The sequence below is a fragment of the Pollicipes pollicipes genome, unplaced genomic scaffold (assembly GCF_011947565.3).
Source record: "Pollicipes pollicipes isolate AB1234 unplaced genomic scaffold, Ppol_2.1 Scaffold_4002;HRSCAF=4701_pilon_pilon_pilon, whole genome shotgun sequence".
In the NCBI taxonomy this organism is placed as follows: Eukaryota; Metazoa; Arthropoda; class Thecostraca; order Pollicipedomorpha; family Pollicipedidae; genus Pollicipes; species Pollicipes pollicipes.
This window is the reverse complement of record NW_023596420.1, coordinates 45,119,115-45,142,104: the sequence shown is the minus strand read 5'-3', so window position 1 is coordinate 45,142,104 and position 22,990 is coordinate 45,119,115. Positions and strand designations below refer to the sequence as shown.

The 22,990-nt window shown below is 49.5% G+C and overlaps 1 long non-coding RNA gene across 1 annotated transcript; it reads right to left on the bottom strand.

Moving 5' to 3' along the window:
- Positions 1 to 4,582: 4,582 nt before the first annotated feature.
- On the bottom strand, positions 4,583 to 9,568 carry LOC119093650 (uncharacterized). The gene is made up of 2 exons (XR_005093650.1): positions 9,343 to 9,568; positions 4,583 to 5,243 (listed from the first exon to the last, which is right to left on the bottom strand). It is a non-coding gene; the product is annotated as an uncharacterized LOC119093650 (long non-coding RNA).
- Between the last annotated feature and the right edge of the window lie 13,422 nt (positions 9,569 to 22,990).

The window sequence follows — 22,990 nt, the reverse complement described above, 5'->3', positions numbered from 1 at the left end:
CTTCGTCTCTCTCTCTCTCTCTCTCTCTCTCTCTCTCGCTCCTCCTCTCTCTCTCTCTTCTCTCCTCTTTCTCTCTCTGCGTGGTTGAGAGTGGGGAGGCTAGCGTCAAGTTGACGCAACGTCGACGTTGGTGTCTGGCAGAGGAACACTGTTCGACTTAAACCCCACCTTCACAAGTGTTCGGCGGAAACACAGTTGCCGATATTATTCGCGACGTAGTACGTAGAAAGCACGTATGTGCTCTCTGTCCAGGTCCTTATTAAACTTCACGAATAGTTTAAGGTATGTTTTTGAAAAGGGGCAGAAATAAGCACGTGCTGCTCCGCACGCTTTCCCAACGGGGCAGCCCGGCCGCGGTTGTCTGCCTTAGCCGACCCACGCTTAACAGCCCGAGCTGGTCCGCCCTACCCTACCGGCATATTTTCGTGCGCCATTCCGACTGCCACAGTTCAGAGCATGTGAGATCAGCCCCAGTCAAACACAATTGTTTTCTGCCCTCATTTGTGAAGAACGGAACGAATGGAACCATTGTGCCATGTCAACGGAGCAGCAGACGACTTTGTAAGGAGATTTTTGCATGCTTTAAAGTTCGTATGTAAGGCATTCGTATTGCCAAAGGTTCGTTAGGACAAATTTTCACCTGGAAACGTTGTATAGGTATGAAGGACACATTCAACTGTTCGTAAATAACTGTACGTGCGTATTTGCTTAGCGGATAAAGTCTGTTTGACAAAAAGATGTTTGCAAAACGTCGTAACCATTGGTCTCCTAGTGACAAAGTTGCATCGATAATGCCTCTGTGGGAAGTGTCCCAGGACAGATCGACCAGGCAGGTAATAACTATGCACCGCTAGCGCTCAGATTTCGCTGAAATTTGGTCTCTGTCGAGTGAAAGCCTTAGTGGCATTGTTGGATCAGTTGTGAATAAGATCGTAACCAGTGGCGGCGTATCCGCGATGGGGGCAGGCAGCGTGGACAAATTGTCCCGCTCTATATTTTTAGGGGCGGGCGAAAGTATTTTTGCCCCCTCTGATAATTTCAGGTGACCCAGAAGGGGTCCACGAGTATGTGATAGTGCTTGCTTATTGTGTTACCAAAGCCACCGTATAGGGCCCATTTCTGGCCTGGACAGGGTCCATCTCAAGCTCAGAAGGAATCGTTTCGTGTTCGCGAAGGGCGCATCTTAGGCTGGAAATGGCCCATTTCAAGATAGAAAACACTCATGTCACTTTCAGGCACGGTAGAATCCATTTCTGGTCTGGAAACAGCTCATCGCAAGCTTAAAAAGAGCCCGTCTCATGTCGGGAAAAGGGCTCTCTCAAGCCTGGAAAGGGTCCATCATAAACTCACAAACGGCTCGTCTAAATTCAGGTAGGGACCCAGCGTCGGCTGAGAACCGGACAACTTAAGCATCGGAAAAGGCCTATCTCACTATTTAGGCCTAGGAAGGACTATCTCTAGCCTGGAATGGGCTCATCGTAGGCTCAGAAAGCCAGTGGTTGTGTATCCGCGATGCAAACTGTCCCCCATGTATCAGGTTAGCGTCAAAGTCATCTTTTCTTCCAGATCTCAGGTGGCCCGAATGGGGCTGCTGGCATATTTGTGGAAAATATTCCTTTTTTTGGTTATCAAAGTAGGCGTAGAGAAAACATCTCAGGTCCGGTAAAGGTCAATTTGAAGGTTTTGATTTCAGGCACGGGAAGGGCCCTTTCCGGTCTGGAAAGGGCGTATTATAGACTCAAAAGGGTCCTTCTCCGATTAGGACAGGACCATCGCAAATCTAGAAGAAGTCCGTCTCAGGTCTGGGCGGGGCTATTGTGAGCACAGAAATGACCCTCTTAAGTCTGGAGAGGGCCCATCGTACACTTTTGTACGCCCTTCTTAAATCATGAAATGACATTTTATGCTGATCTTATACCAGGAGAGAGGCCGAAGCTTTGGTAAGAAGGGGTGTGGGCAGCACGCAGCTTGATAGAAAGCTCCCGGTGAAAAGACACCCCGAAAAATCACCAGCCTGGGTCCATTTTATTTTTGAGGGGCCCAGCATTCTGCATTTATCATCACGCCGACGAACGCGTGCACTAAGAGGCCCGGTGGATTGAGCACTAAGTAGACGCCTTTTGCGACAGGGAGCCCCGTAAGTAGACCACAAGGGGCCCTACTGTTTCTCCCGGTCAGGGGTTGAAGGAGATTTCCGTTCGAACCCGCCACCCGGGATGCTTGCCGGCTACCATTCTAGAGATACGGTGGTCGGGGACTCCTGATTGATCAGGAGGGCCGAAGAGGGATGCATCATGCATCCCTGTCCCCTGCCTGGACCTGAATGCCCTCAGACTGTAGCAGTTGATCCAGGATCGACGCAGGGGCTTCAGTGATGCCTAAGGATCGCTTACCAACATAGGTGGTCCACTAATTGGCAGATGACTCCAGTTCGGTTTATCGGACCCTTAACCGAAATGGTATGGAGGCCCGGGGCCACGTCCGTTACTGGGCTCGTGTCTGACATAGAGCCCTTTCAGTGTTTTACTATGGACCCTTTCATTATCATTTATCCTATCTCCTTTCATTATCAAAGGGCCCGGTCAACTTAAGATGCTCCCTGACATTCGGAGTCACGCTCCTGTCCGTATTCAGAAAATATAACTATGGCCGATTGGGGGCCCTTGCCGATATAGGGCCGCTTGTTAGGCGTACTGTGGCCGCCCCGCCTCCCCTCCCCTCACCCCCGACCAACACAGCGACCCGTCATTGTCTCGGGACTTCGACCAACGCAAAAGGCCCTCTGACTGACATTTGCGGGCCCCAGGAGGGTTTCAGCTTTGGAGACAGGCCCCAGGTCGCCACGGGGCAGACTGTTCGAACTTCGCCGTCGTGGATGGACTGGCGAGCCCTATCTGCCCCCAGAGGCTTCAAATCGGCGCAAAAGGCCCTCTGATGGACATTTGCGAACCGGGGCCCCTTGCCACAGCCTCTGGCCAACATTTCGGGCCCCACTAGTTTGGCCCTTGACCGTCTGTCCTGAGGAGCTTCATGGGCCTGTCTGGAACAAAGGGGAGATCCCGGTGCTCCCCCCCCCCCTTCCACACCCGGCCTGCGCTCCGCCTTCAACGCATGATGAGCCCGTCTCGGGCCTGAAAAGGGCCCATTTCCGGATAAGAAACGCCCATTAGGTTAAGGCCTGGAGATGACCCATTTCCGATCAGGAAAGGTTCATCCTAGACTCAGAAAGGGCCCGTTTTTGATATTTCGTTTTCGATAACTTAAACTGATGTGGCCATATCGCTACGTGACAACCAACGAGAGTCAACAGAAGCTCGCGACATACGTGAACGTCTTTTAAATGACGATTGGCAAACGCCATCAGGCTACTGCCCGTTTTCGAACTCGCTTCTTCCATTGGCTCTTTACGGCGGTGTCCGTCATCAGTTTACTCTTCGCTGAGGTGCGCCCCTGTACCCGGTGCATTTTGGAGGACAGCATGTCCAGTTCTGTCGTTATCAGTGTCGTCCCGTCACTCACCTTATCTTCAATGGCAGGGAAAATATTCATAGTTCTGCATCTCTACACGTTCTATGCTCCTACGTTCATTACTTCCGCACTGCCTTTACACAGAGATCCCGAGAAAACTCTACGAGACCTCATCAGTTCCTCGCCCCAGCGCCGGCCAGGCGCCAGTCCTCGCACTGCCACCGCACGCGCGCTTCCCGGTGGAGGTGCCCGCGCGGCCCACACTGGTCCGGCTTGCACTGGTAATCACTGAACAGTATACATACAAAAGAATCCTTTGCGTGTGTAGTTTAGTATACCTTTGCAAACATATCTCACTAGTATACATATCGGACTAGTGTACATTTACAGCCATATCTCGGCTTTCCATATCTTTTTTTGTCCATCGATGTGTAGTTTGCCAGCAATGCATAACAATTGAAAGACTGGCGATGCAACTACCATGAGCCATCAGAGGACAAATTCGCCAACCTCATCTGCGTTTCCTTTCCTTTAACATGTTCAACATGGTCGTTTTAGCATGCATATCTATGCTATCGCCTTTATACTGGTACTTCATTGCTCTTACTGAAAGGACGTCGTGTGACCAGCAGTATCTTGAAATGACCACTCCCCCTCTAAAAAGAACATCCTAGGCTGCCCCCAACTGATTTGGTACACCTACACTTGACTTTGGGACCGGAGTGTTCGGTACGGTGTTGAGTCGACTATCTACAAAAATCGAGCCCCACCGCGTCAACGGTGTCACCTGCGGAAACGCCCCCCAACCCCCGTGCCAAGAAATGGGTGTACCAAACCCTAGAAGAAACTTACTTGCCATGGATCTCTAATGGGTCCATATTTAACGTTCACAAACGGCGAGCGCGCCATGACTCAGTTCCCTAGTTCAGCCATGACCCAGCCCAGTTCTAGCACCTATGCTGTCATCTTCCTTCGAAAAGGGAACTGACGCAGCTGTTAACGTCGAACTGCACAATCACGGAATGCTTCTGCCTTGTACATTCGTTAAGCATGCCTCAGCGCCGTACATCAGCTTGTGAACAACATACGGAAAGGACGGCGACAAACTGCAGTGTTCAAATGTCACTCCCAAAATGTATTGCGCATATTACAACAAACAACATGCATTCATTCGGCATCCCTTGACCAGACCGGAGTCTAGGTAAAATAATGGTTGAAACTCAGGACAGATGGAAACATTGGTTGCGGCCTACAGCCGGATTTTTTGCGTTGCACTTCAAGTCACAGCTCATTTCTGTTGTCTGTAATGTGAAATCACTAACATCCAACTGGAACGCTTATCACACGTGCACATCAATATTTTAGTCTTCTTCGGACGATCATATCCAGTTCACCCCGCTGAACATGGTCACTCAGCAACACACATTGTCAGGTGACAGACGCATTCGCAGGCTCTTCCACTATGTCTGGCAGGAACAGCCCAACCGACAGACACATGGCCGGCGCAGGACTGCAGCGGCGAACCGTTGACAGCCAGAAGGCACAGAATGCGATGCCTCCCAGCTGCTTTTCTATGTGAAGATGCAACTCTGCACCTCTTCCAGCCCCATTCTTGCATTTAAGTAGTGTGACAAAATGACAAATGCAAGGCTATCCATGCCAGTCACTTCTGGGCACCCATTTAATCCGGGTACTCAGGTATGCAATGTCACTAAATTCTGTGGAAGTCTGCTGAGCTCCTCCAGCATTGCTGGTGTTCTCCTTGGCTGAGAAGGCTGCAAACATTGGTACAGGTCATACATGGTGTAGCAGATTTCTAACTGCTTGAACGGCAGTTAGGCTACAGACGACCTTGCTCGCACCAATCTTTCTAGTGAGTCTGGCGAAGGTAAACATTGTAAGCCTTGAGCACATATTTGCCAGTACTACACACTCTCCGACACTCACTCCACACCCCTGTCCATGGGCAAGTGTACAGCCAAAGACAGCCTTGCATATCCTAGTCGAACGGGTCTATTAGAACACACGGTAACCAGTGGAGACCATCACGAAAAAGCTAGAAATGAACAACTGAAACAGTGTTTTGCCCATCGATGAATGGTTGCCAATGGTACTTAAAAACTGTCAAGTCTCAATCATAGAGTAAGAAGCTTAATTTGGTACGGTTAACTTAAGGTCATGGTATACATTCCTACCTTATGTTAAAAAAGACCACTGCACGTCAATCGTCGTTTTTAAGGCAAAACATATCGTAATTAATCGTTAACAGGTCATCTAAGCTCTTACCTTAGAACTTAAATATCTACGATCGCTACCATCCGAGCGCCGCAAACACGCAGCGACCGCGGCCCCGGCGCCATTGCTACGCATAATCATAACATTACTGCGCATCAACAACCATAACAATGTACGGGGCCAAGGTAACCAGAATTCAACGAAATATGTTTCTTGCGTATCCAAGCAGTCTTCCGTGCTGTTTGTAGATTGGTCGACATCGTGGGCAAACGTCTTTCGTAGGGGAATGAAAACCAAAATGGGAATATGGCGGCTAAACAAAACTTCTTAATACGGTGTATATATATATATATATATATATATATATATATATATATATATATATATATATATATATATATATATATGGCATGGAACATGGATGCCAATGGGACACTGGGTTGAAGGGGATTGGGTGGGGAGGTTAGGCTAGGTTAGGTTACGTTATGTTAGGTTAAGTTAGGTTAGGTTAGGTTAGGTTAGGTTAGGTTAGGTTAGGTTAGGTTAGGTTAGGTTAGGTTAGGTTAGGTTAGGTTAGGTTAGGTTAGGTTAGGTTAGGTTAGATCAGGCTAGTTTAGGCCATGTTCTGGACTATTCTGGCCTGTCCGTTCCACAAACGTACCTACACGCGATAAGAAACGTATTTCATTGCATTATTGTTGTTACCTTGCCCCCGCAAATTGTCCATGGTTCTTGATAAGCAGAAATATTGTAACCACGTTATTGCAACAATAACGCAGAAACGGCGCTAGGGAGTCGAGGCGGTGGAGTATGTGCGGCGCTCAGGAGCTCGCTATCTTAGTTATTAAATTCGAACGTAGGAGCATGAATCTACCTGTTTTATGATTATTTACGATATGTTCCGCCTTAAACACGACGAATGATGTACAATATTTTTCTAACATTAGGTACCAATTTACACCTACACCGCAAATATCGTGAATAATCATAAAACAAGTCATCTAAACTCTTACCTTGGAACTTATATGAGTACGATAGCGAACGTCCGAGCGCTGCAAACACGCAGCAACCGCGACCCCGGCGCCATTACCACGCATGCTCGCAACATTACTGCGCATTAAGGACCATAAAAATGTACGGGGCCAAGTTAACAAGAATGCAGTAAAATATGTTTCTTGAGTGTCCAAGCAGTTTTCCGTACTGTTTCCAGCCTGGTCGACATGGGGGCAAATATGACGTCTTTGGGTGGGGAATGAAAAGCAAAATGAGAACATGGCGGCTACACAAAACTTTTTAATACGGTATATATATATATATAATATATATATATATATATATATCTATATATCTATATATCTATATATCTATATATCTATATCTATATCTATATCTATATCTATCTATCTATCTATCTATCTATCTATCTATCTATCTATCTATCTATCTATATCTATATCTATATCTATATCTATATCTATATATATATATATACATATATATATAGATATCACCAGATTCCAGTGATATATATATATATATATATACATAAATATATACAAATATACATATATATACATAAATATATACATATATATATATATATATATATATATATATATATATATATATTATATATATGGCATGGAACATGGACGCCAACAAGACACGGTTGAAGGGGATAGGGTGGGGAGGTTCGGTTAGGCTGGGTTAGGTTAAGTTAGGTTTGGTTAGGTTAGATAAGGTTAGGTTAGGTTAGGTTAGGTTAGGTTAGGTTAGGTTAGGTTAGGCTAGGCCAGGCCAGGCTAGGCTAGGCTAGGCTAGGCTAGGCTAGGCTAGGCTAGGCTAGGCTAGGCTAGGCTAGGCTAGGCTAGGCTAGGCTAGGCTAGGCTAAGCTAAGCTAAGCTAGGCTAGGCTAGGCTAGGTTAGATTAGGCTAGATTGGGCTACGCTAGGCTAGGCTAGGCTAAGCTAGGCTAGGCTAGGCTAGGCTAGGCTAGGCTAGGCTAGGCTAGGCTAGGCCACGCTGCTAGACTAGGTTGGGTTAGGTTAGGTTAGGTTACATTAGGTTGGGTAAGGTTAGGCTAGTTTAGGCTATGTTCTGGACTATTTTGGCCTGTCTGTTTCATAAACGTACCTATACGCGATAAGATAAGAAACGTATTTCATTGCGTTACTATTGTTACCTTGGCCACGTACATTTTTATAGTTCTTGATAAGCAGTAATATTGTGACCACGCGACGAAAACGCAGAAACGGCGCTACGGGGAGGGAGGGGGGTCGAGGCGGTCGGGCGTGTGCGGCGCTCGGGAGCTCGCTATCATAATGATTAAAATTCGAGGGTAGGAGCATGAACCTACCTGTTTCGTGATTATTTACTATATGTTCCGCCTTAAACATGACGGGTGATGTACAATGCTCTTTTTTAACATTGGTACCAATGTGTACTGACAACGGTTTGTCTTTTTTCTCATTTTGCTAGGCTGGTCTATCACCAAGTTCTTCACTTTCAGTGTGGCATCACAATGTTGCATTACACTGTATTACTCCTGTGACCTATTTGTTTTGATGTTTTGGTGATCCTAGCAATGATTTGAAAGATGTAACATGGTGTGTACATTCATTTATCCATTCATCACATTATCCTCATTCCTGGTTCTAAAACATGTGTACTTATTACTGTTTACACCTGCTGAAGGACTCAAATGATTTACATCACTGTATAGCTGCACAAGGATGGTGAGTATTGTGCCCATAGCTATAAAAAAGTCATTCCATATTTTTGGCATTGGTCTTGCAGGGAAAACCTATACTAAGGATATCATCAGAACCAAAATATCATATTTATGAAGGAAGATGATGTAATCCCAATGTTTTTTGATTATGAATGGTGTTTTCTGCTCTAATCCAAATGCTCCATGCACAACATGTTCAAGTAATGTCAGGTACATTCATGAAGTTTGACTCATGACCATAATTGTAATATTGACAAGATAAGATCACATCATTTTGATGTTTTATTATAAGCAGTGTGTTCTGTTCTAAAAAAGATGATTCATGTAAAATATGTTCATGTAAAGACAGATAAAACCCTTAAGTTCCACCCAATTGCTTATGGCCAGACATGTGCATAGCAAAATAATTTTGTTATTTTAAGGTTGATGATGAAGGCTGCATGTTTATCATGCGTGATCTAAGTTCTAAACATATTTTTAATAAACTTGAACCAAACCCTTTGAATGGATGGATTTATGGGATCAGAGCTCATGCTAAGCAGTGCTTGTTGTGTGAGCCCTGACCCCCAACACCCAATTGTGCAATTCCAGGGAACAGCAGATAAAGTGGGGAAAGCTTAACATGACACAATGCTCAGCATGGTCCACCTGCCCTCTGATGTCAATTGACCTTTAGGGTGACCACTGCCACTGGCCACAGGCCATACCTGTCAAAGGCAGGTAGGGATTGCCCTGAAGAGATTCAAACCCACCCTGCCGCGGGTGGGTGGCGGGGTGGGCTCGTTATTATTTAGCACGACCAGTGGCAGAGTGGGTTTGTTATTATTCAACACTATTACCAGTACCATCAAGTTTGTTACCAGTAAACACTTTTTATGTTAAAACCATGTTCCATGCCGAAAACCTACCATTCAATATCTTTCTCTTTCAGAAAGGTTATCAATTTGCTGCTGAGTATGGGCAAGCTTTCTTGCAAGCCTTTCTCGCCTTCTTTTCAGCCACTCAATTCTCCATGTTTTAATTTCATACCCCACAAAAATACCCAATAAAAATGACACTGCAGCAGTTACACCAACCACGCTACTCGACACCATCTCGGAAGCTAAAGAAGTGTTGGCAAGCGCACAAGGCGGAGCTCCCGTATAGTACTTGGCAGCTTGTGCACCAAGTATGACATTAGTGCGTCATAAATGACTAGTCGAAATGAGGGTTCATCCGCTGATGACTAAAACTACTGCCCTAGGCCAGTTCCCACATTCTTGAATGTCGGAAACAATTTAGCTTACAAAGAAGGCGTGTCAGAACGGTTCCTTTGTCTTGAACTTCAAGGCTTGAGGTTCAGTATGTTGTGAGCGACGCACCCATTCTTGAGATCATAATTGACAATAGGTTGGTGCACCGCCAATCAATAACTAACCATGCGGCCGGAGACCCAAGCTTGGTTTGAGGTCAAATGTACAGGGCATGTGGCAGTAATGGAATGATAGCACCTTGGCCGATGCATGACATCCTGCAACATGTTAATTGTAGCTGTGAGGGAAAATTGTACCCGGTGCCGTGAGATTCAGCATTGCGGCGGCGCAAAGCAACAAATGACTTAAAGTCGTTTGTCGCTATGCACCGCCGCTGTAACTGTCAAAGAAATTGTACCCAGTGCCGTGAGCATTAGCCTTGCGGCGGTGCATAGCAGCAAACGACTTAGCGTGCTTTTTAATAGGCGCGCAGCCAGAGCCTTGGCAATGGGAGAGGGGGGTACAAGGCTGACGAAAGTGCCCTTCGTAGTAAAAGAACCACCAAAGAATTCACCGAAAATGGTCCATTTCTTTATTAAGGCATGCTTTTATATTTTCATTATTTCCCCTACCACTGGAATAAAGGCCAGAGGTTACAGCAAGATCAATTACGCCAATTAGCCAAATATAGGAAGAGGCGTTTTTAATATATTCAGCTGCTTTAAACGACTCCATGAAAAAATGGCCGTTGCTATTCATTTTTTGTTCGCCATTTTTGTCTGGAAATGTTCAACATTCAATCAGAATCGATTAATGTTAAAAGTTATGTAACGTAGCTCTGAGCACGCGCGCTCACAAATATTGGCAACAAAAGCGTCTACGCCAGGCTACGTTGCAGTCTCCATCAGCCGCGCAGCGCCGGTCCAGCGGTTAATACTGAGCTGCGGCTAATGGGTGGAAGGAAATGGTGATTCTTCTGACAGAAGTGCTTTTGAATGCTTAAGGACATCAAATCCAACATTTAGAAGAAATTGTGGGCCTATGTTTCACATGTGTGATTCTTCGACTGACGGTAAGAATGGATCGGCCTTTACAGCACCGCGAGGTGGTACTGGAATCTGGTGATGGAACTGAAAGAGCGAAGGTAGAATCTCTATATTTCGTGTTGCTGTAACTGCTGATCTGTTCAGAGGACAACCTCGAAGTTATGCCCAGACGGATTTTTGAAAGGTAGGAATCAATTTTGGAGGGCATTCGTAATCATCATTTCGCGACGGTTGTTCTCGCGCGTACGGTGCCCGCTGCCTGGTGTCACTTGCAGTGGTCAGTGCCGTTCGATTTTACGGAAGCTGCCTGTCCTTGTTCCCGAGATTGCGGGCGCGCAAGCTCAAGCCTTTTTATGCAATTTGTTTCACTAGTCAATTCTGCAAAACATCGAGCGTTCTCAGGCAAACATGGAATGGCCTTGCTCGTTCTTAAACTCATGCCTCTATCCTATTCCATTTTGTTCTGCACTAATGAGACCTCTTATTTGTAGAACACTACGGGGAACATTAGTGTTTCCCGTAAAGGGCTGAAGGGTCAATTCGTGCTACCGCGGGGTGTCTTCCGGCTGACACTCTGGCGAGGCGGGATGAGATCCATCGGTCGATCGGGGGCACTTAAAGAGATGCATCATATTACGTCGTTCCCCTTCCTGACACGGGGGCCTTCTCACCCGCGTATTTTGCCCCGGATCAACTCAGGAACCCTCAATGACGCAACAACGTCTCTTATCGCCGCAGGTGGTTCAATGATTATCACATGGACGAGGGCCTACCGGTCGGTATTGAGGGCCTTGCCTGACACAGAACCGTACTACTGTCTCAGTGTGAACACGTATCATAAGTTTTCAGGATTCCTTCACTTGTCAGAGGGCCTCGACCAACGGAAGAGGTCCTCTGGTATTCAGGGCCCGTCCTGGTCCCGGTTGAGCAAATCTTATCCTGACTGACTCGGGCCCCTTGTTGACACAGAACACCCTGTTAGGGCCCTGTGGGCCTCTGAACGATACAGGAGCCCGCATTGTTGCAGGGGTGCAACCAATGTAGACTGCAGGCCCGACCTTGCCCCTGCTTGGGAAATGGGCCCCCAGAGCTCAGACTGTGACGAAGCCGACTATTCGGTGTCGGTGATCTGTGGCCGAAATAGAGGAACGCTCTGTCACAAGAGTCCCCAATCAGCGCAAAAGGCCCTCTTACTGGCATTTGAGATCACGGCCTTACGGGCGGGATCCTTAATGTGACCCACAGGCAGGCCTCTGCGTCCTCCAGCCGTCCAGTCGGACCCTTCATCTTTGGTCTCGAGAGACCCTTAGGTCCCTCTTCGGGCCCTCTCAAACACTGCTCCTGGCCGACGCGGGGCCACCCGCCGCCGCAAGACCACTGCCGGCACTGTGGTCTCTGGCCGACACCGAAGCCTCTCATGGTGTCAAGGGCCCTGAACATTGTAAATCGCGGGCCCAGGCCTCGTTCCCACTTGGGAAACGGGCTCAGACAGACAGGAAGACGGCTGTTTGGCTCCATATCGAGACCTTAGTTAATAGGGATAGAGAATCCTAACAAGAGTGCTGTAATAGAAGCCTCCTGACTGGCATTTCAGGTCACGGCACTACGAGTGTCTGTGGGGGGGGGGGGGGGGCGGCCGGGTCCAATTGGGTTCTTGATATTTGGTTCCACTAACCAACACGTAACCCCCTGGTAGGCAAAGTGTGTCTCTGACTGACATCGGGGCCCAAACCATTGTTTCCTGGACCCAGACCAAGGCTAATGGTGGCCCCCGGCATTGCTTCCTGCTTGTGAGATGGGCCCCTGGGGTTTAGACTGACAGGGAGCCAACTCTTCGGTATTCGTGGTCTCTGGCCGACGTAGACACCCGCATCGTCTCAGCGGGTCTTCAAAGGGCCCAAGAGGACATCTGGCTGAAATTTCAGGTCGCAACTTACTGGCCACGATTCTTTATGTGGGCCCCTGATCAAAGCTCTCAAAGATCAGAGCGCTCTGTTTGGCATAAGAGTGCGGCCCTACGGGCCGGGCCGCTGAATATGTCCTACAGCTGGCCTTTCGGGCCCTTAACACGCGCTCGAGTGGGAGTCAATTTCACCCCCCCCCCCGCCCCGAAGGTTTTTCCAGAATGATTTCTGAAAGGCGCGGCGTAGCCACGCACAACTTTGCTTAGCTGTAGGCAATTAGATACCGGATCTGTTAGCATGCAAAATTAGATGCATCTCGTCAGGTCACTGACCTATGGCAGGTCAGAGTCGGGCCTTGGCTGTCAGCAAAGGCCATTACTTGGAAATCATTCAATCTGATGCGACAACGAGGCGTTAGATGAAGTCACATATCTCTGAGACATTTTCGCCATACACTGACTGAATTTAAAATTACAACAAATCCCATGGACCTGGGGTCAGGTATTAAGGTCAGACAGAGGTCAAAACTGATCTGCTTTTTTCTTGATGGCTTGTTTAAAGGGGTAGTCTTTGGTGTTCATTTTAAATTGATTGATGACAGAGACGGTATCAGAAATGTTGCATGGGCTTTTAAAGGCCAGATTAGCTTACTTACCTAAAACAAACAGGACAACATTTTGATTTTAGGAATATACCGTCTGGTGTAATCCTTAACGCCAACAACAATGGAAAAACCCGCAATTGTGTAGCTTTTTGGTCATCTTGACTTTTTAAATGTAAAAAAGGTCATTGGCCTTGAATGGATACCACTGACATTTTGCTCAGAACAGGTATCTTCCATTATGGCTGTTGCGTGAGGGGGTGGAAGGGCACTTTGGACACCAATCTGCAGTTTGATCTTTTTTACCTTATTTAACCCCAAATTCATGAACTAGGAAGCTCAAATTTTGAAATATGTGACCTCACATACAGACCAACGCACCTTGTAAATTTTGTCTCTCTAGCTATCTTAGTTTCTCAGATCTTTTAGCGGTTTCAAATCGACCCCCACCCGAGCGAAGGGTATTCAACCGTCCACCCGGGCGCGTGTTCCCAGGGGCCCAGAGGGGTTCTCAAACCCGGTGGAGTAGCCAGTTACGGTGTGTTTCCCGGCCGTAAGGCGCCGTAACTGACCAGTGAATGTAGTTCTGGACCCACCAGGGCGCTGTTTGTCAGCAGCCAGCGACGGAATGACCCGCGCGGCCAGGAGCCGCACGTAAACCAGGCGGGGCGGCCGGCGGTCCGGGGCGGTCAGCTGATCGAGCCGTGGTGAAACGACTGCGGTAGCGGTGAAGTAGTGCCTTTTCTGTCACAAACGAAATTTGGAACGGCCTAAATCGTCACCTGAAACGAAATATGTCTGAGTCCGTTGTAATATCCCTTTACATACGCTAAGCCACACAAAACATAGATAAATAAACCCCAATGCGTTATGAACGTTATGCTATTAAAATCAAAAGTGCTCATTTCGGGAGTCGGGCCGGTCATGCCAAGTCCCTGTGGTTAGAATGTAAATCTACATCGATGCACGGGTGGCCGGGTGGCTTGAGGCCGACGAGCACGTCAGTTCGGTTCAAACCTGAGCTGTCGCATACACGGAAAAGGCGAGAACATGTCGTGATCAGCGTCTGCATGATGACCACAAATATTCTGGTATCAAAGCCCATGCACGATAGCCCGACATGCCGGGCAATATCACTGTACGGAGAAGGCGCTCTTGTGCGGTTTTAACCCGCCCACAAAGATTATTCCACTGCTTTGCCATCAGATTGTAAACTCTTCTTGATGTGACATGTTACATCATCTTAATTTGAGAACTCCTGTGTTGTTTCATATTACAGCTATAGCCAATGTCTAAAAATGCAGGCACAGTTTTCCATAGCTCGCTTAAGGCACATTTCCAGTCTCACAATTCATACCCGGGAAATATTTCTCCCCAATCTACTAGTTAGAAGCTAAAACAGGACGCTGGACTGAAACTTACCCATGCACTCCCATCGCTAAGCTGTCCCTGCAGCACAGTTGGTGCCGGGCAGGGGAGCGCCCGAGGGGAGGTGCGGAGCGCTGGTACCTGGCTCAGGGTCGCCCAGGTGTGATAGGATCGTTTGCATCAGGTACAATGTCTCGCAGACTGAGCGACGGAAATGACGGATTAGACCCTGGAAGGACGGCATAGCACATGAATGGCTGTGACAAAATACGAAACAGTCTCAAATAAATGGATGTTTGGCCGGCTATTATGCAGTGGTGTCTTTGGAATCAGATTCGTCACTCACCTTGCTGCAAAGACCCTGGTCCTCACCACCCCAGAGACCGATATCCGGCTCAATGGCTGGCTTTGGCACAACCACACCATTTCAGCCTGATTCTCTAGGCTAGTTGCCAGTTAGCCTCATATCAAGACATACCCATAATCCCTGCTTTTGTTCCTCGATTTCGCATCACTCCCACATTGGTTAGGCTGTGACGCTGTCACAGGTAGGATGCAGAAGTACGGGTTAAGCACTTCGATCAATAAACTTTGATCGGGGCAAATATAGGTTGAGGTGTTGATATAGCTGAACCAAGCGCCAGTTCAGAACTACCAACGCATTTCCACTGTTGGACTGTTCCAGCGGCACGGCCGGGCTGGGGATCCCCGAGCTGGACTGCAGAGCATCGAGCTGGAGAACGCCAGGCTGGGGAGCGTCGGGCTGGGGAGAGTCGGGCTGGGGAGTATCGGGCTGGGGAGTGTCGGGCTGGGGAGTGTCGGGCTGGGGAGCGCCGGGCTGGGGAGCGCCGGGCTGGGGAGGCGCCGGGCTGGAGAGTGTCGGGCTGGGGAGTGTCGGGCTGTGGAGTGTCGGGCTGGGGAGTGTCGGGCTGGGGAGTGTCGGGCTGGGGAGCGCCGGGCTGTGGAGTGTCGGGCTGTGGAGTGTCGGGCTGGGGAGCGCCGGCTGGAGAGTGCCGGGCTGGGGAGCGCCGGGCTGTGGAGTGCCGAGCTGGAGAGTGATATAGTGATATGGTCCCACTGTGGTATGGTCCCTACTGTTACATTACCGAAACCCTGCGTCATAAGCATACGCTTGAAAGAAATAAAACTGCATGTAAAGCTACAGCACTTATAATTAAACGAAGACTACGTCATGTGAGGTTTGGTGCGCTACAGGGTATGGCCTCGCGCATGAACATGTAAAACTGAAGATCGATGTTCAGGAAGATCAAAATGTGGCCTGGCCTAGTGGGGCCAATCGTCTTCCAAGCAACACAAATATTTCACCAATTGCAAGACCTGGTTGATATCAATCAACTGTTTTTCCCCCGGCACGGTCCTGTCTTTCCTATCTTGAGAGGGCAGGGGGTCGCAATGACAGGGCAGCGGGGTCGACCCCCCCCCCTCTTTTCAGCTATGGAAAACAGCTGCTCGTGGCGAGGGTTAATGCAAATGTTTCCAGCCCTTTACATTTGTGGTGTGAGGTTCGATGAAGTGCAATAGCACCGCTCATTTCCTCTCCGTGTCCGTTATATTCACTGCCAACGAGTATTGATCAACCCCGATAAGCCACTTCTCGACGTCTTCTCCCTTCCGGTCGGGCGCTAAAGCCCACAGCTCATGCCCGACAGCTCCAATGCTCGCGCCGAAGCTTTCCCACGTGCCGATTAGCTGTTCGGTCTCACTCGTGCCGACCGCCAGGAGTGAAAAACTTACGATTCACCGGATAGGTTCGGTGACGAAAAATTGGCACCTTTTCGAGATGCTTTGGTGACAAAATCGTGAAGTTAGAACAATTAACAGCAATCCCCCGTCAGACGACACTCCAAACTTATTTATTATTGGTGTGCACTTACCTACGCTCGCAGCGTGAGCTTGTATGGAGCATGTGACAGGGCGTTGACATGAGCGAGGAAAGGCGCTAAATGTTTTCCTATTAGCAGTTTGACTTCGGGTAGCTTCAAACAAATGACAGACATGTCTACAAAATATGCTATATTAGTTTGGACGTCACAGATTAGTGGTCTTAAATCGGTTTAAGTCGTGCCAATTGAGGCAGGTAGTTTGGAACGCTGGTCACGAGGTCGTGAATTGGGCTCGCTCCAGAATCGTGCGTATCTGCGCGTAAGTTGCTGCTGGTTGTACTATCGCCTTGGTTATGCTCATGTGGTGAGGGACTCGCCGGCTACAAGGACATAACTATTCGTCAAATAAGTCGTTGTGCGCGGCTCTTGCAAGGTTTTACCATGGATGGCGTCCCTGACAGAAGAGTAAGAAAGCCGTGCCGATCTAGCAGGTCGATCGTTTGAGCATACCCGAACTGCAGTTTCACAGGGCAACGGAGGACGCTGAAGTGACGAATGATAGGAATTCGTCCGGGGCTTCCTGCTGCTGCGAGAAACATCGGCTTTGGGGTTGGGCCGTGGGAGGCCGCTGGTTTAACTGGCGCAGGTGGGCTACAGGTATAACCCAAATGGATTATCTTGCTGTTATTTGTGCGTGGTTTCTTAGGTAATAACAGGACCATGTTTATAGGTAGATGTAGGGCTACATGGATGCAGTTTTTCAACATACAGGAGAGGTAAAAGGGGGGGGGGGAAATCAGTAAGAAAAATGGCTTAAGTTACCTCCAAAATGTACAGCTATAACAGACTCCTCCTGAGTTCTGAGCAACTTTCTTGTTAAAGTTAGGAGTCACTCCCAATTAAATTGGAAGCTGCCCCTTTCCTGCGAGGGCTAGTTGAATGGAGTATGCTATTTTCTGATTGGGTGTATTATCTATGATATCTCCGTGCCGCTGTTAGTGTACTACATGAGCATCGGTGTGTGTGTTGTGTGTGGTATTATATTACATGTGGTGGAGGAATCATATATGGCTCGTGAGCGTAAGCGCAACACGTAGCCCGCGTGACGTCACGTGGCGAGTTTCGCGTGCGTCATTTGCATTGTCTGAAGTGGTGCGGAGGCGGGGAACAACAGTTCGTTTATTTCTTTTAGACGCTGGGCGACGGGCGGAGCGTCGGCGCGGGGGTGGTGAGGTAGTGCGCGCATGCGCAGGGAGAGGTATGCACGTGGGATCTGGTGCGCGTTCTAGAGACGGGAACTTTAAACCGTCTCGGGTCTTACGTCTAGCGTCTAACACGGGGTGTCACGTCGTTGGTTCCGCTAAGAGATTGACGTTGACTGAGTCTGGTTTCTTGTGCAAGGTGTTGTAGTAAAAGGTTGAGAGTTCGCACACTTGTGAAGGGTTGAGTTACCGTCGATTGTTTTTTTCCTGTTTCGTGTCGCCGTCCCTTCGAATACGTAAGGTACACACACAGCCTTCAGCAACGCTGCCAGGCCTTAGGCCCACACTCTATCAGCCTTAGGCCACACTTTATCGCCTTAAGCACTCACTTCTAGCAAAAACAAAAGCACCAAAAACACCAAGCACTAAGCATGTGGTCCGAGTCCCCATCTCCATTGCTCCGCGATCCCCGACCAATCCCTCACTGTGGGGCCCGCGCTCGCCGTCGCCCGAGCTGCCGAACGGGCCATCGCTTCTCTTAATAAAGAATAGAGGCGGAAAAATGTTGCCACCCTTAACCCGTCCGCGATCCGTCGCGAAATAGAGCACCACGTTGGGGAGGTGGAGGAGGCCAAACCCCTTCGCTCAGGGCTCTCTTGATTGAAGTGCACGGCGCCCATCAGGCGTCCGTGCTTCTAAAACTGAACCGCTTCCTGGGGGGAGATGTCGTGGTTGTGATGGCAAACCGACTGAACACTTCAGGAGGTCGTGTACGCTCCGGCCCTCGCCGAGATGTCCGAGGAGGATATCCTCGGCGAGTGTCTAGCTCAGGGCGTAACGGAGGTGGTGTGCCTGTCGTCGCGCCGCCCGGAGCTTGGGTCAGACCCCTGCTCCGATTGCGTCTCCGGGGCACGGCCCTTCCGCTGTACCTCCTCTGCAGGTACATGCGGGTGCCCCTGCGCCACTGGGTTCCCGCCCCAGCAGCAGTGCGCGCACTGCCAGGCCTTCGCCACAGCGCACGCACCTGCCGCGCCCGCCACCCCAATTGCGGGCTATGTGCGGGCCGTCGTTCGGCTCGCCAATACGAGGCCCAGGAGCCGCGCTGCGCCACCTGCACTGGCCCTCACCCGGCCTGAGACCGACGCGCCTGCCCGGCGTGGCTCGAGCTCCGGGCTCAACTTAGGCAAAAGCAAACAAGCAGCGCTCCCTCCTCGCTCCCCCCTCCTCGCGCTCCCCCCCCCCTCGGGACTGGGGCCTGGCCCACGCCAGCGGAGGCGCACGCCCGACCCGCCCCCTTTCGGGGTGGAGCGGAGAGCGGGGGTCTGGTCCCACCCAATGGGTACCCATTGAGGGGCGCCCCCATGGCCCGCACCCTGGCCCGCCAGGCCTGGTCCCCGGCCCCTGAGGTCCGGTCCTCGGTCCACCACACCCGGCCCCCGGCCCCTGAAGCTTGTCCCCCGGCCCCTCAGGCCGGGCCCGTCCGTCCCTGAGACCCCCCTGACGCCCCCTCAGGGCTCATGGCTGATCAGCGGCTCTCGCCGTGCGCGACCAAGAGCCGCGTCGTAGCCGGGGTCGTCCACGACTGGCTCCCCCGGACCAGCCTGGGAGCAGACCCATCGGGGTCTAGTCGGACGACCTCCCCGTCCCCTGAGAGAGGACCACCACCCCGCCAGCCCTCCCTCTTCCCCGCCCTCTCCAAACGGACCCGCACCGGGACTGTTCAAACGCGCTCCCGCCCTGCTGCACCGGCAGCAAGACGGCCTCGCTCCCCTCCCCGTAAATGAACTCCGCATTTAATGAATTCGTATTCCAATGCAATACCGGATCCCTAGTATCCCATAGGAGCGAATTCAAAGAATATATCATCAAACATAAGTCATTGATCGCTGCTGTTCAAGAGACCCTTTCAATGACTCTGATTCTACGAACTATGACTTTAATATTCGAAACTATTGCCTATATACCGATAACGTAAATGATACACCTCGCCGTGGCGGCATGGCGCTGTGTGTGTGTCCAGTCATTTACTGCACCATCGAGTGCACTTTAAAACTAATCTTAACATTGCAGCAGTTAGCCTAAAAATCGCACAACTTGACTTCACTCTCGTCTCTCTTTATCTATCCCCAACTAACCCCCTCAACGCCGCCCAGCTCTCCGACCTCTTCTCTTAAATCCCCTCCCGTTGCCTAATCGTGGGCGATTTTAACGCCCACCACCGAGCGTGGGGTGTCAAGTCAACACAACCACGTGGCACCATGCTCCTTACACTACTACATACTCATGACCTCGTATACCTCAACAGTCAAACACCTACACACATACAAAATCGGGGGGATGCCGTTAGTTACTCTGTGATTGACATGGCTCTCTCAACGCTATGCATCGTGCCACACTTCACACACAACGTACAAACAGATCCGCTGTTCAGTGACCATTATCCAATTCACCTTTAATTAATAGTCCCCTCAGAACAGGTGGATTTCCATTTCCTCCCTCGATGTAACCTCCACAAAGCGGACTGGACTGCATTTCAGAATTATGTAGACGAGGCCCGCCCCCCTGAATCCACCCCTAATCTTATTGAATTTTTGAACAGTCTTTTGGCCTCAGTACACCAGTCTGTTCCACACACTCATCGTCGACCCAGGGACAAGCGCGCCCCCTAGTGGAACGATGAGTGCCAGCGCGCAGTGGCCCTGCGACGCCGGGTGATGCGTGCTTTTCGCAACTGTATTTGCACAGGCCTCGAGGAGGAAGCTCGCAGGAAGCTCGCTCGACACCAAGCTAACGTAATAATAAAGCAAGCTAAAAAGGAAAGGCGGGAAAATTTTGCTACCACTTTAAATCGATTCACCCCCTGTCAAAAATACGGTTGCTAATGCGAAGCTTTACCAATAAGCGCACATACCACTACAAAATCCCACACCTCATAGTCAACAGTCAGCACTATGAGGTGTCATTTGAGGTCGCCACGCAATTTGCACTAAACTACGCCCGCGTTTCATCGTCCGATCAATACTCTCAACGGCTCACGAATTCGCTCAACATCACACTTCATGCGCTCGACTTTACTACTGACACCGCCGTACACCATAACGCACTCTTCACGCCGCACGAAACTGAGGCTGGCCCTGAGCAAGTGCCGCAACACCTCGGTGTGTCCAGATCAAATCGCTCACGCTTTTTCAGAAATTTGTCTGAGTCTGGACTGCTAAATCTCCTCTCTGCCATCAACGAAATTTGGATTAATGGAACGTTCCTCTGATACTTGGCGCTCTAGCACTCTTATCCTGATACTAAAACCTCGCAAGCCTCCGTCTGATCCTTCGAGCTATCGCCCTATCTCTGTCAAGCTGCGCATCGAAATTACTTGAAAGGATGGTCATCGCTCGAATCAGGGCCTACTTAGACCCCCACAATATTATCTCCCCTTACCAAAACGGCTTCCGTCCTGGCCGCTCCACGGCGGACAGCCTCGTCCAACTTGTTGATTCAGTCCAACGTGGTTTTCAACAAAAAGGGTTACGGTTACGCTATTCTTGGATCTTAAAGCCTCATTTGATAAGGTAAATAAGACTGCTCTTCTGATTAAACTGCACAGGACAGGAGTCCGTGGCCGACTCGCCAGACTTTTGCAAAATTTCTGAGCAGATCGAACCTTTGCTGTTCGCTGCGGGAACACGCTGTCAGTGCCTGTGAAACAGGACCATGGGCTACCCCAAGGCAGCGTCGTCTCGCCTACGCTCCTTTTAATTATGATCAACGACGTTTTTGGTCATTTGCAAGACAGTTCGCCACATCTGAGCTATTCTCTCTTCGCCGACGACCTGGCGGTGTGGTTTAACCACCCCAGTGTCGATCGAGCAAATTACTTTGTACAACTTGCTCTAAATCACATCCACCAATGGTGTCACCGTTGGGGGTCTTGAGATTTCACCGCTAAAATCAGCAGCAGTTTATTTTTTAAAACAGCACAAACAGCACATAATTGTTGCGCCTCGAGTCCCTTTGAACCTGCATGGTCAACTCATCCCACTTGTCACCCTGATTTAAGTATCTCAGGATCACCCTGGATCGCCGACTTACTTTCTCGCCCCATTTTGCCGACCTAAAACTGCGCTGCACTCGACGACTTTAGATCCTAAAATGTCTTGCCGGACAAGAGTGCGAAGCCGATAGGCGCACCCTGCTCCGTCTGTATACCGCCTTGATTCGACCGATCTTGGACTACATTGCCTTTATATTTGATGGTATTTCTTCGACCAAAATTAACATCCTGGAAACGATCCAGAACGGCGCTCTCCGCGTCGTCACTGGCGCACTCCGTACCTCCCCGGTGTCCAGCCTGCTGGCGGATGCACGCATATCCACCACTCATACATCCGACGCAAACAACAACTCAGATTTTACGCGCGAGCAGCTGCCAGACACACTCGGCCCACTTTCAAAACACTAACAGCACCCACTTCACAACGCAGCAAGTACCTTACAATCAGCGCCCGCGTAACACAAGCACGACGCCTATTCCAACTGGCACACATTCACACGCTGCCCACGCCTTCACTACATCCGCTCTGGCTGGACCCCGCTGCAACGATTCGGTTCCTATTTACGCACAAAAAAACGTACCGCTGCAAATACGGAGGCGCAGTCCTTGTTCGCGGGATTTCGTGATGCGCACAACACATATACATACATGTATACTGATGGTTCCCGAGGCGATGGCCGCACGGGAGCAGCATATATATATATATATATATATATATATATATATATATATATATATATATATATACAATAATTACACTAAAGCCAAGCGGCTGTCAGATCATCATACCGCAAGCACATCACAATTAGTGACAATCTTTTCAGTACTTTGCCACGTTAAAAAACATGCCATCAAACAAACTGTAACTTTGCACCGATTCCAGCTCTTCCCTGCCCGCCACATCAGCTATGCACAATTCCTCGCACCCTTTGATTTCCAAAGCTTCTCCACACTGTCATCACTACCAGCGGAGTCACACTTGATCTTCCTCTGGGTACCAGGCCATGCGGGCATCCAGGGGAACGACCTCGCTGCCGCTGCCGCAAAAGAAAGCATCAACATGCCAGCCCGAAACCATCTCGCCTGCCCAGTATCCCACTATCTCACTGCTATAAACTCGACATATCGCTGCTTTTTACAACGTGAATGGGACGACCACGGCCGCCAACACACGCACAACATCAAGTCAACACTCTCACCCTGCAGCTCAGGCCACCAGAACACGCAGCCTTAAGGAGATCCTTCTCGCAAAAGGCCACACACAACTAACTCACGCATACATCATAGAACGCAACCCAACACCACTCT